This window comes from Lutra lutra, chromosome 1, assembly GCF_902655055.1.
Source record: "Lutra lutra chromosome 1, mLutLut1.2, whole genome shotgun sequence".
In the NCBI taxonomy this organism is placed as follows: Eukaryota; Metazoa; Chordata; class Mammalia; order Carnivora; family Mustelidae; genus Lutra; species Lutra lutra.
In genome coordinates, this window is record NC_062278.1 from 73,536,368 (window position 1) to 73,548,610 (window position 12,243).

At 38.0% G+C, this 12,243-nt stretch overlaps 1 protein-coding gene and 1 long non-coding RNA gene across 4 annotated transcripts in view; one reads left to right on the forward strand and one right to left on the reverse strand.

Moving 5' to 3' along the window:
- LOC125098418 (uncharacterized) overlaps window positions 1-3,436 on the forward strand; it is a 35,665-nt gene extending 32,229 nt beyond the window's left edge. For both annotated transcript variants that reach the window (XR_007126820.1, XR_007126822.1), the window contains one exon: window positions 3,242-3,436. This is a non-coding gene — a long non-coding RNA (uncharacterized LOC125098418). The remainder of the gene's footprint in view (window positions 1-3,241) is intronic.
- The window catches only part of PLSCR4 (phospholipid scramblase 4), a 148,390-nt gene that overhangs the window by 78,029 nt on the left and 58,118 nt on the right, over window positions 1-12,243 (reverse strand). The window lies entirely within an intron of this gene.

Here is a 12,243-nt window from a genome sequence, read left to right on the forward strand (position 1 = left end):
AGAAATGTCTGTTTATGTCTTCTGCCCATTTTTTAGTTGGATTAGTTGATTTTTTGGGGTATTGAGTTTCATAAGTTCTTTACAGATTTTGGATACTAAACCTTCATCAGCTATGTCATTTGCAAATATCATCTCCCATTCTTTAAGTTGCCTTTTACTTTTGTTGATTATTTCCTTTGCTGTGCTGAAGCTTTTTATTTTGATGTAACCCCAATAGTTCATTTTTGCTTTTGTTTCCCTTGCCTCAGGAGACCTATCTAGAAAGAAGTTGCTGTAGCTGATGTCAAAGAAGTTACTGCCTGTGTTCTCTTCTAGAATTTTTATGGTTTCAGGTCTCACAGTTAGGTCTTTCATCTATCTTGAATGTATTTTTGTGTATGGTGCAAGAAAATGGTCCAGTTTTATTCTTCTGCAGGTTGCTGTCCAGGTTTCTCAACACCATTTGTTGAAAAGGCATTCTTTTTCTCATTGGATGTTCTTTCCTGCTTTATTGAAGATTAGTGGACCATATAGTTGTAGGTTCATTTCTGTGTTTTTCATTCTGTTCCATTGATCTATGTGTCTATTTTTGTGCTAGTATCATGCTGTTTTGATCACTACAGCTTTGTATTGTAACTTAAGTCTGGAATTGTGATGCCTCCACCTTTTTCTTTTTCAGGGTTGCTTTGGCTATTCAGGTTCTTCTGTGGTATCTGTATTTCTATTTAATTCATTCATTTTTAAAAAGATTTATTTATTTATTTGAGGTGGGGCAAGGCAGAGGGAGAGGGAGAGAGAAGTTTAAGCAGGCTCCATGTCCAGCGTTCTGGCATGAGGTTTGATCTCCCGATCCTGAGATCATGACCTGAGCTGAAACTAAGAGTTGGATGCTTAACTGACTGTGCCACATAGGCATCCCTCTGTATCTTTACTTTAGGGTGTAATATCTATATGTAGTATATAATCAGCTCTTATTTTTTTTTATCCATACTGAAAATTTCTGGCTTTTAATAAATCTATTGAATGTTTAGTTATAATCACTTACATAACTTTTAGTGGGTTTTCCCTTCTGGATTATAGTACATATTCTTAACTTTTTACAACATAGTAGAGCTAATATTATACCACTTCATATTAATGTAGAAACACTGAAAACATGTGGGTCCATTTACTCTACTCTCATCCTTATTGCTACAGTTGTCACATGTAGTAGCTCTTCTGTATGTTATAAACTCCTTAGGGGCTATAATTTTTGGCTAAATCATTCCTAAGTATCTAAAGGAATTAAGAGAAAAGAGTCTTTTCATTTGCCCATTCCATGAACTTCATTCCTCATCAACATACAAGTTTTCAGTTGGTGTAATTTCCTGTTAACCTGAAAAACTTTCCTTAGCATTTCTTATAGTTCAGGTGTGGTGGTGACAGATTTTACTTTACCTTAAAATATCTTAATTCTGCCTTCATTTTTGAAGAATATTTTCATTTGACATAGAATTCTAGGTTAATAGTTTATCTTTCACTTCTGAGTTTTGAGAATTCTTAATATATTCTAGATATTTGCCCATTTGGGCATATATAATTAGCAAAATTTTCTCCCAATCTGTAGTTTGTCTTTTTACTCTCTTCATATCTTTTGCAGACCAATAGTTTTCAATTTTGATGATGTCCAGTTTATCATTGTTTTCTCTTATGGATTGTGATATTATTGTCAAGTTTAAGAACTCTTTGCCTAGTCCTAGATCCTAAATATTTTCTCCCTGTTTTCCTAAAACTTTATAGTTCTATATTTTACATTTAAAATATCCGAGGCATTTTGAGGTATTTTTGTGTAACATATGAAGTTTAGCTTGAGATTTATATTTTTACCTGTGTATGTCCAATTGCCCCAGCACCATTTGTTGAAAAAGCTATATTTTCTCTATTGATTTTTTTTGACATTTGTAAAAAAAAAAATCATTTGAACAAACTTGTGTAGATCTATTTTTTGACTTCTTATTCTGTTCCATTGATCTATGTGACTATGCCTCTACCAATACCACACAGTCCTCATTATTGTAGCAGTATATTAGGCCTTAATATTAGGTAGAGGGATTTCTACCTCTTTTTTTTCATAAGTGTCTTATCCTACAATGCTGTAGGCAAGGTGTTGTTAGTCTGGCTGCATTATCCTCTGGAGGCTTGACTGGGTGTATGTGTTTCCAAGCTTTATCAGCTTGTTGGCATAATTTACTTTCTTGCCGCTGTATGATTAAAGTGTCTGTCTTACTGCTTGCTGTCAGCTGAAGTCTGTCTGTTGTCCTCTGCCACCTGGACCTCTTCCTGAGTTCACTTACAATGTGGTAGCTTACTTTGTCAAGTCAGCAATAGAAAAAAAATCTTTCTCCGTTCAGCTAAGGTAAAAGTGACATCCCATAATCTTTGTCATATAATGTGACTTCACTAAGGGGGAGACATCCTAATCTCATTTTCATATCCTATTGTTTTAGAAGCAAGTCAGGAGTCCTGCCTATCTTCATGTTATGATAAGTGTTGTCATCAACTCATGTAATTTGAATGTGCTAGAAATTATTCAGTAAAATTATATAATCACCTAGGTTAATGATAAGATTATACATGATACAATAAAGAATCCCATGATGGCACATAAAATGGTTTAAGAGCATTGCATGCTCTTGTCTGTTGTACTGGTTCACTTTTTTACACTTTGTGTGAGGGCAGGTTATTGAGAAGTAGAGGCCTCAAGGACATATATATGAGAGAAAGAGAGACAGACAGACTACCTGGAATGTGAATCAGAACATCCTCTTTTGTGCCAGGCTCTGGGTAAAAGAAAAAGGAAGACTATAGTGATTCAAAACAGGAGTGAAAATGATATGAAAATAGAGGAGAGATAGAGAGACCATGACTACAGATGTGGTAGGGATTCCATGGATGAGCTACCCTGGTGCATAAGCCCCTCCGCCAACTTCCTGCACAGACTTATGAATAATGCAACATTCCGGAATGTTTTAAGTCCCCTTGAGCAGAGGGAAAGGACCAGGGCATCTGTGAAAGTCTGTGGGTATAAAGAGAATGTCATACCTGTCCATGATGTCAATGAACATTAATTAACTAATACTTGGAACCTCAGTTTTCTTATGAATAAAATAAATAATATGAAATAATACTATTTGTGGGGCATCTGGGTTGCTCAGTTGTTAAGCGTCTGCCTTCCGCTCATGTCTCGCATGGTATCAATAGTCTAGTCCCCTCCCTTCCCCAGCCCCCAGGATCCAGAACACTATCTACCTCATCACTTGGCAGAATTCTACAAGATTTTTTCCACAAGTTGATGAAATGAGAAGCTCTGCGACATTATATACATTGATGAAGAGTAAGAAAAGTGAAGTGCCTGCTTAACTAATTCACATCCACATTTTCAGTAAGAAAAAATGTAATAAATTATTACTGGTTCAAATCTGTGTTTCTATTGCACAAAGCTCCCATTTTTTCACTCTGCCAGTCGTTATTTCCTTCTTACATTCTTAAATAGTGTGTTACATATTGCTCATAAAAATACCATGTATGATAAAACTGGAGAGTCAGTCCCTATATAACGATTTTATAACAGAGGGAAGAACAAAAGAGTCTTGTCTATATTGACCTGCATTTTCATTTATACACAACTTAGATAATTTAAAATAGAAGATACAAGCTTAATACTGTTGTTTTTTTTTTTTTTAAGACTTATTTTGTTTATTTATTTTGAGACGGGTGGGAACAGGAGGGCAGGCAGAGGGAGAAGAGCTCAAGCAGACTCCACTCTGAGCTCAGAGCCGGAGGTGGGGTTCCATCTCGCAACTCTGAAATCACTACCTGAGCTGAAATCAAGAGTCAGCCACTCAACCGACTGAGCCACTCAGGCACCCCCAAGCTCACTACTGTTTGGACTGGCCTTCCTTGTCTTTATTTAGCATTACTGTGCAACTAATACTTATTACAAATGCAATGCCACATAGCTTTTAAAGAACTTCATAATTATATCTTGCCAAATGATTACATCTCATCAATGTAATCTCTCCCCAACCCCCCACAAACACAGAAAAGCAGATGCAAGAAGAGATTTGTTTGCTTAGTTTTTAGCAGAGTTTTACCTTGAGGTTGGTAGCATAAAGAACATGTGAGAAGTCTTTTTTTTGGTTTTGTTTTTAGATTTCATTTATTTATTTGAAGGGGGGCAGAGGGAGAGGGAGGAAGAGTCTTCAGCAGACTCTCTGCTGAGTGTGGAGCCCGTGGGGCTCGAACCCAGGACCCTGAGATCATGGCCTGAGTTAAAAGTAGGAGTCAGCTGCTCAACTGACTGTGCTACCCAGGTGCCCCATGAGAAGTCTTCTTGCCTTAAATAAGCAGTACTCATGTAGAAATCCCGCAGACAATAAAAGGATGAGTAACTAATTGTTTTGAAAAAAAAAAAGAATTCTTAGCAAGAAAAATGCCATAGTTCTGAAACAAAATTTTCCAAATAATGGCAACTGATTTAGAAATGTTACATAAACTTCCTAAATATTTGTTTTTATGTGATTTTTATTTGGCAAGATTTACCTATTTAACTATATGGAAAATGTTATATTAATAATTTCATACATCTTTTACATAGTTACTATATATACACATAGATGCATATATACACAAAGAAAGAGAATAAACTTCCTTATACATTTCCAAAATTCTTTCTCCAAAAAACATTAGATTTTGTTCACTAAGACAATAGTTCTCAAGTGTGGTCCGTAGACCAGCAGCATTATATTGAAACTGCTAAAATATGCAAAACCTCAGACTCTACCCTAAACCTACTGAAGGAGAAGCTATGGAGATGGGCCCAGCAATCTGCAATTTAACAAGGCCTCGAGGGGATTCTGATGTGCGATTAAGTTTGAGAACCCCTGCTCTAAGAAATCCTTAGCTTAAGGGTAGTTGTAATGAATGCACTTCTTCTAACGCTGTTCATCCAAAATTGAAGAGAAAAAAAAATTTTAAGTATTTTTTAAAAGGGAAAGCAATTAAATACTTCTAAAAAACTAAACTATACAGGTGTGATAGAAATGTCATCTTATCAAGCTAACAAGAAAATTTTCTTTGAAAAGTAAAAGTTAGTAAGGAAATAATAGCTAATGCCTTGGCAGTGCTTACTATCTGGGCGCCAGGCATGGTCGTAGCACTTTATACACAATAAGACAATCCTCAAAACAACTCATAAAGGTAAGTATTATTATTCTGCTCATTTTAAAGATAGGGAAACTGAGGCATGGAGAGGTTAAATATGACTTGCCCAAAGCATGGAGCTGGTAAGAGGAAAGTGAGGCACAGAGTAGCGAGTGGCAGAGCTGGGACGCTAATTCTAATTGGATGCTTCTGTAGCACCTGATCTTAATTATGAGGAAATTTCTTATAAGTACGTTTATTACAAGCTTATAATAATTAAGAACTTAATTTTTATTAATAGACCATTTGTTTATTTCTGAAAAGTAGCGCATTGGTATAAAGACACTATTTGTAGACAGGTGAAAACAGAGACCTTTGGGCTTCATCAGACCAATCCACATGTTATGATTTGGCCAGCAGAGTAGCTTGCTTATTTATTTGTCTATTGATATTTCATTTTGAGACAGTAGGTGGAGTGACACTCCCTTCCCTCATTCTCTGATGTCTTGTACTTATAGCACAAAAGTTCTGGACCAGGAAAACAAAAGTCATATCTGAATCATAAAAATAGAGGGGTCACAGCCCCTCAATCAATTCCTAGATTTAAGCCATTTATACACTCAAAACCCCATGAACGAAACAGGGACCAGGTCCCCCTGAGGAAGGACCCTGAGACATTACCAAAAATTGTTACTATTACTATTCCCCACAGCCTTCCCCAAAGGGATCTATGGCCTTTTATCAGTGTAACTGTGCATTGAGGAAAATGAAATATTCAGACCTTTCTGGGATTACTGCCTCTGAACTAATTCCAAGAGAACCAAAATATCACTGGGGCCACAGGTCAGAGCAGAGGCTTAAAAAGCTCAGGTGATCAATGGAGTTGCAACTCGGATCTGTCTCACAATGGGACCAGTGGGTCCTGGAGCCCATCCTGTGGTTATTCTCCAGCTGCAAAATGCACAATTGGAAGGTATATTCAGCTGCTAGTACAGTTTCCACATAGGTTCCCTGACCTGTGGAATGAAGGCTACTGTGGTAGAAAAGGCCAAGTGAAGCTGCTATGGCCTCCTCTCTCTAGCAAAATAGTAAACCAAAAGCAATACTGCATTCCTGGAGGTATCACAGAGATTAGTGCCACCAAGAGTGGTGATTATCACCATATCCTCATTCAATTTTATATATTTGGCCTGTGCAGAAGACAGATGAATCTTAGAGAATGACAGTGCATTATCATAAGCTTTACCAGGTGGTGACTCCAACTGCCGATGCTGTACCAGATGTAGTTTCACTGCTTGAGCAAATCAGCCTATCTTTGTGTACCTGGGATGCAGCTATTGATGTGGCAAATGTCTTCTTCTCTATCCCTGTCCATATGGTCCACCAGAAGCAGTTTGCTTTCATTTAGTAAGTCCAGTGATATACTTTCATTGTACTACCTCAGGGGCATATCAGCTTTCTAGCTCTGTGTCATATTTTAGTTCATGGGGATCTTTATCACTGTTTCTTTCTGTAAGACATCATGCTGGTGTATTACATTGATGACATCATACTGGTTGGACCTAGTGAGCTAGAAGTAGAAACTATTCTAGACTTACTGGTAAGACATTTGCTTATCAGAGGATATGAAATAAATCCAACAAAAATTCAGGGGTCTTTTACTTCAGTGAAATTTCTAGTGGTTCGGTGGCATAGGGCATATTAAGATATCCCCTCAAAAGGGAAAGATAACTTGTTGCATCTGGCCACTCCTACAACAACAACAAAAAGGTACACAATGTCTAATGGGACTCTGGATTTTAGAGGCCACATATCCCTTATTTGGGTCTATTATTCCAGCCCATTTACCAAGTGACCTGAAATGCTGCTGGTTTTGAGCAGGGCCCAGCACAAGAGAACACTCTACAATGGGTCCAGGCTGCTGTAAAAGCTACTCTGCCCCTTGGGTCCTATGATCCAGCACATCCAGTGGAACCTGAGCAGTCAGGGGCAGATGGGGTGCTGTTTGGAATCTTTGGCAGTCCCTACAGGTGAATTTTAATGCAGACCCTTAGAATTTCAGAATAAAATCCTGCCATCCATTGCAGAAAACCATTCTCCTTTGAGAAATATCTCTTGGCTTGCAATGGGCATTAGCAGAGACCAAACACCTGAGCAGGGGCACCTGGTCACCTATAACCTAAATTACCCATCATGAACTAGATGACATCTGACCGTCCAAGCCATCAAGCTGGATGTGCACTGCAGGACACTGTCATCAAATGGAAGTAGCATACATGCAGTGGGGCCTGAGCAGGTCCTGAAGGCATGAGTTACATGAAAAAGTGGCCCAAATGTCCACAGTCCCCTCTCCCGCTACACTTCCTTCACTTTCATCATGCACTTGTGGACTCATAAGGAGTTCCCTTCCAACAGTTGACAGAGGAAGAAAAGACTCAGGCTTGGGTTACAGATGGTTCTGCACTGTATGCCTGCACCCTTTGAAAGCGGACAGCCACAGCACTATCCCTTCCTGAGATATCCCTGAAGGCCAGTGGTCAAAAATGGGTTGCATTTTTAATGGTAAATAGTGTAGTTGTATGAGGTTATATGACATTATGACCTTGTTATTTACATTTGGAGATTAAGTATGGTTTAAAGAGATGTGTATGGGTGCCAATTTGACAAGGAGTGAACTTGTGATGGTTAATTTATGTGTCAACTTGACTGGCCCAAGGGATGCCAGATACTTAGTTAAACATTCTGAGTATGTCTGTGAGGGTGTTTCTGGATGAGATTAATATTTGAATTGGTAGACTGAGTGAAGAACATTGCCCTCCCAATGTGGTTGGTCCTCATCCAATCAGCTGGATGCCTGAACAGAACAAAAAGGTAGGGTAAGGGGGAATTTTTTCTCTCTGTCTCCCTGAGCTGGGACATTAGTCTTCTGCTGCATTCAGGCTTGGAATTGGACTGGACTATACCATTAGCTCTTCCTGGTCTCTAGTTTGCCAGCTGCAGACTATGGGACTCCTTAGTGTCCATAACCGTGTATAAATATATGAATATGAATATGAATATGAATATAAATATAAATAGTTTCCTTGGAGAGTCCAAATACAGATAATTTCTGAGATTTATTCATCATTCCTATTGTGCTGTACATCAGTAGTTTCTCCTTTTTATCACTGTGTGGCATTCCATTGTGTGAATATAACACTTTATCTATTCTCCTATTGATGTACATCTTGGGATCTTTGCATTTGGGGCTACGAATATAGCCACTAGAAACACTGTTGTACCTGACCTTTGGTAAACATTTGTACTTAATTTTTTTCATACCTAAAGTTAGAGAGCTGAATCACAGAATGATTATATGTCTAGTTTTATTAGATTCTTACAAATGGCTTTCCAAAGTGGTTGAAATAATTTATGAGAGTTCCATTTGCTCCACATTCTCACCAACACTTGGTTTTGTCAGACTTTTTAATTTTAACCAGTCGGGCAGGCAAACTGTGAGGCAGGTAAAAGTGTATCTTTGATACTCCTGCCTATGTCCAATCAAGCAACTCCTCTGTATGTCTTCCATATCCTTTTTTCTTAGGGCCTTTAACTGCCTTTACTGAACTGCCAGATTTACCCTAATTTCTACTAAGATGTTAGTTGATAAAAGTGAAATGATAAACTAGAAGCCAGCAAGCATCATCAACCTGCAGATTCTGTTACAAAAATGTAACTAGTTGCCCACATGTACGTATCGGTCAATTTCACATACCACATACTACTCTATATGCAGGCTATTTGGAAGAAAAAGAAAACAAAAACAAAAAACCAGAACACTTGGGAGGTAGTTATTAGTGCTATTTATGAACTCTTTTCTTTCCCTCTTTAGAGATTTTTAAATCTGGTAAAATTGCATTTTTCTGCTCATTTGAAGTTGGTTGTGTCTATACAGCTTGCACTGACCAAGGAATTGTGACTGTAAGTAAGATGTTCCACTTCTGGGCAAAAATTTAAGAACCAGTCTGTAAGTTGCCCTGTGCACTTCCCTATATCCTAACAGTTTTGTAAGACTGGATTTAAGATGGTCCTTACTAGCCTGGGTCCTTGAGAGACTGTGATGAGCAGAGGTGTTCTAATAACTGGCATTGGACACATAGGGTAAGTAAGGAAAACATTTTTTTTTTTTTCTTATAAGCCACTAAGACTTTGGAGCTGTCACTACAGCATAACCTAGTGTACCCTGCCTAGCAGTCTGTCCATGTAAATCTCACTCCAGTGACTCAGTGTGTTGATGCCCTCTGCAGTCTCCAGTTTGCAGCAGTCCCTGGTATATTCATGTTTGTCTATTTCCAGGCTCTCTGTTCCATTCCACTGATCACTCTGTCTAGTCTTTCACTGATACCATGCTGTCTTGACTACTGTAGCTTTGTGATAGCCTTGAATTGGGTAGTGTCAGCCTTCTAGCTTTGTTCTTCTCTTTCAATATTCTGTTGGGTATTCTGGGTCTTTTGCCTCTCCATATAAACTTTAGAATCAGCTTGTCTGTATCTACAAAGAAAACTTGCTGGGATTTTGACTGGGACTGCACTGACTCTACAGACAAGTTGGGAAAAACTGACATCTTGATGATACTGAGTCTTCCTATCCATATACTTTGGAATAGGTTTGTTTAATTATTTTTTATTTCTTTTGTTAGAGTTTTATAGTTTTCCCCATATAGCTCTTGTACATATTTGGTAAGATTGATACCTAATTATTTCATGTTGGGGGATGTTAATGTAAATGGTAATGTGCTTTTAATTTAAAATTCTACTTGTTTATTAAAAAGTGATTGACTTTTGCATATTAGCCTTGTATCCTACAACTTTGCTATAATTGCATATTAGTTCCAAGACTTTTTGTTTTTGTTGTTGATTCTTTCAAGTTTTCTACATAGGTGATCATGTCACTTGTGAATAAAGAGAGTTTTATTTTTTCTTTCCCAATCTGTATTACTTTTATTTCCTATCTTATTGCGTTAGCTAGGCCTTCCATGATAATGCTGAAAAGCAGTGATGAGAGGGGACATCTTGCCTTCTTCCTGAATCTATAAAATTTTTAGTTTAGATGTGACAATATGTTCTCTACTCAGGATAATTGTATTTTGTCGGGAACATATGGAAAACTGAAAATCCTGGTAGATTCAGATAAATGAACTTAAAGTTATGCAGTCTTTTCATCAATGTCTTTCAAGCCAGTTAAAAACATTCCACACCTTTTAATTTATTAAGTTTGATCATAGTGCTCAGGAAATTTTCTTATATTTTGGAAAAATAGTAAAATACTTGTTTTGTTTAAGGGTCAAGACAGGGAGAGAAATGGAAGGTTAGGAACTACCAGTGTAAAGACAGTCCTTCCTATTTATAGTCAAGTATAACAACCTGCTACATTATAGGAAGCCATTTGCAAGTAACCTAGTCTGCTTCTACTCTGAGAAGAAACACCCCTAGAGAGAAAAGCTCAAAAAATCAATTAGGTTATTCTATTTTAAATAAATTGCTCAGTTAAGTTCACCAACTCAAATATATTTTTAAAAAATAATAGTTTGGCCCATGATTAATGTATTATTTTTTTTGTCATCTCTTGTCCTTTTTTTTTTAAATTTTATTTTTTATAAACATATATTTTTATCCCCAGGGGTACAGGTCTGTGAATCCCCAGGTCCACACACTTCACAGCACTTACCATAGCACATACCCTCCCAAATGTCCATAATCCCAACCCCCCTCCCAACCTCCCTCCACCCATCAACGCTCAGTTTGTTTTGTGAGATTAAGAGTCACTTATGGTTTGTATCCCTCCCAATTCCATCTTGTTTCATTTACTCTTCTCCTACCCCCTTAACCCCCCATGTTGCATCTCCTCTCCCTCATATCAGAGAGATCATATGATAGTTGTCTTTCTCCGATTGACTTATTTCGCTAAGCATGATACCCTCTAGTTCCATCCACGTCGTCACAAATGGCAAGATTTCATTTCTTTTGATGGCTGCATAGTATTCCATTGTATATATACACCACATCTTCTTTATCCACTCATCTGTTGATGGACATCTAGGTTCTTTCCATAGTTTGGCTATTGTAGACATTGCTGCTATAAACATTCGGGTGCACGTGCCCCTTCGGATCACTACGTTTGTATCTTTAGGGTAAATACCCAGCAGTGCAATTGCTGGGTCATAGGGTAGTTCTATTTTCAACATTTTGAGGAACCTCCATGCTGTTTTCCAGAGTGGTTGCACCAGCTTGCATTCCCACCAACAGTGTAGGAGGGTTCCCCTTTCTCCGCATCCTCGCCAGCATCTGTCATTTCCTGATTTGCTAATTTTAGCCATTTTGACTGGTGTGAGGTGATATCTCATTGTGGTTTTGATTTGTATTTCCCTCATGCCAAGTGATATGGAGCACTTTTTCATGTGTCTGTTGGCCATCTGGATGTCATCTTTGCAGAAATGTCTGTTCATGTCCTCTGCCCATTTCTTGATTGGATTATTTGTTCTTTGGGTGTTGAGTTTGCTAAGTTCTTTATAGATTTTGGACACTAGCCCTTTATCTGATATGGCATTTGCAAATATCTTCTCCCATTCTGTCAGTTGTCTTTTGGTTTTGTTAACTGTTTCCTTTGCTGTGCAAAAACTTTTGATCTTGATGAAGTCCCAATAGTTCATTTTTGCCCTTGCTTCCCTTGCTTTTGGCGATGTTCCTAGGAAGATGTTGCTGCGGCTGAGGTCGAAGAGGTTGCTGCCTGTGTTCTCCTCAAGGATTTTGATGGATTCCTTTCTCACATTGAGGTCCTTCATCCATTTTGAGTCTATTTTCGTGTGTGGTGTAAGGAAATGATCCAATTTCATTTTTCTGCATGTGGCTGTCCAATTTTCCCAACACCATTTATTGAAGAGGCTGTCTTTTTTCCACTGGACATTCTTTCCTGCTTTGTCGAAGATGAGTTGACCATAGAGTTGAGGGTCTATTTCTGGGCTCTCTATTCTGTTCCATTGATCTATGTGTCTGTTTTTGTGCCAGTACCATGCTGTCTTGATGATGACAGCTTTGTAATAGAGCT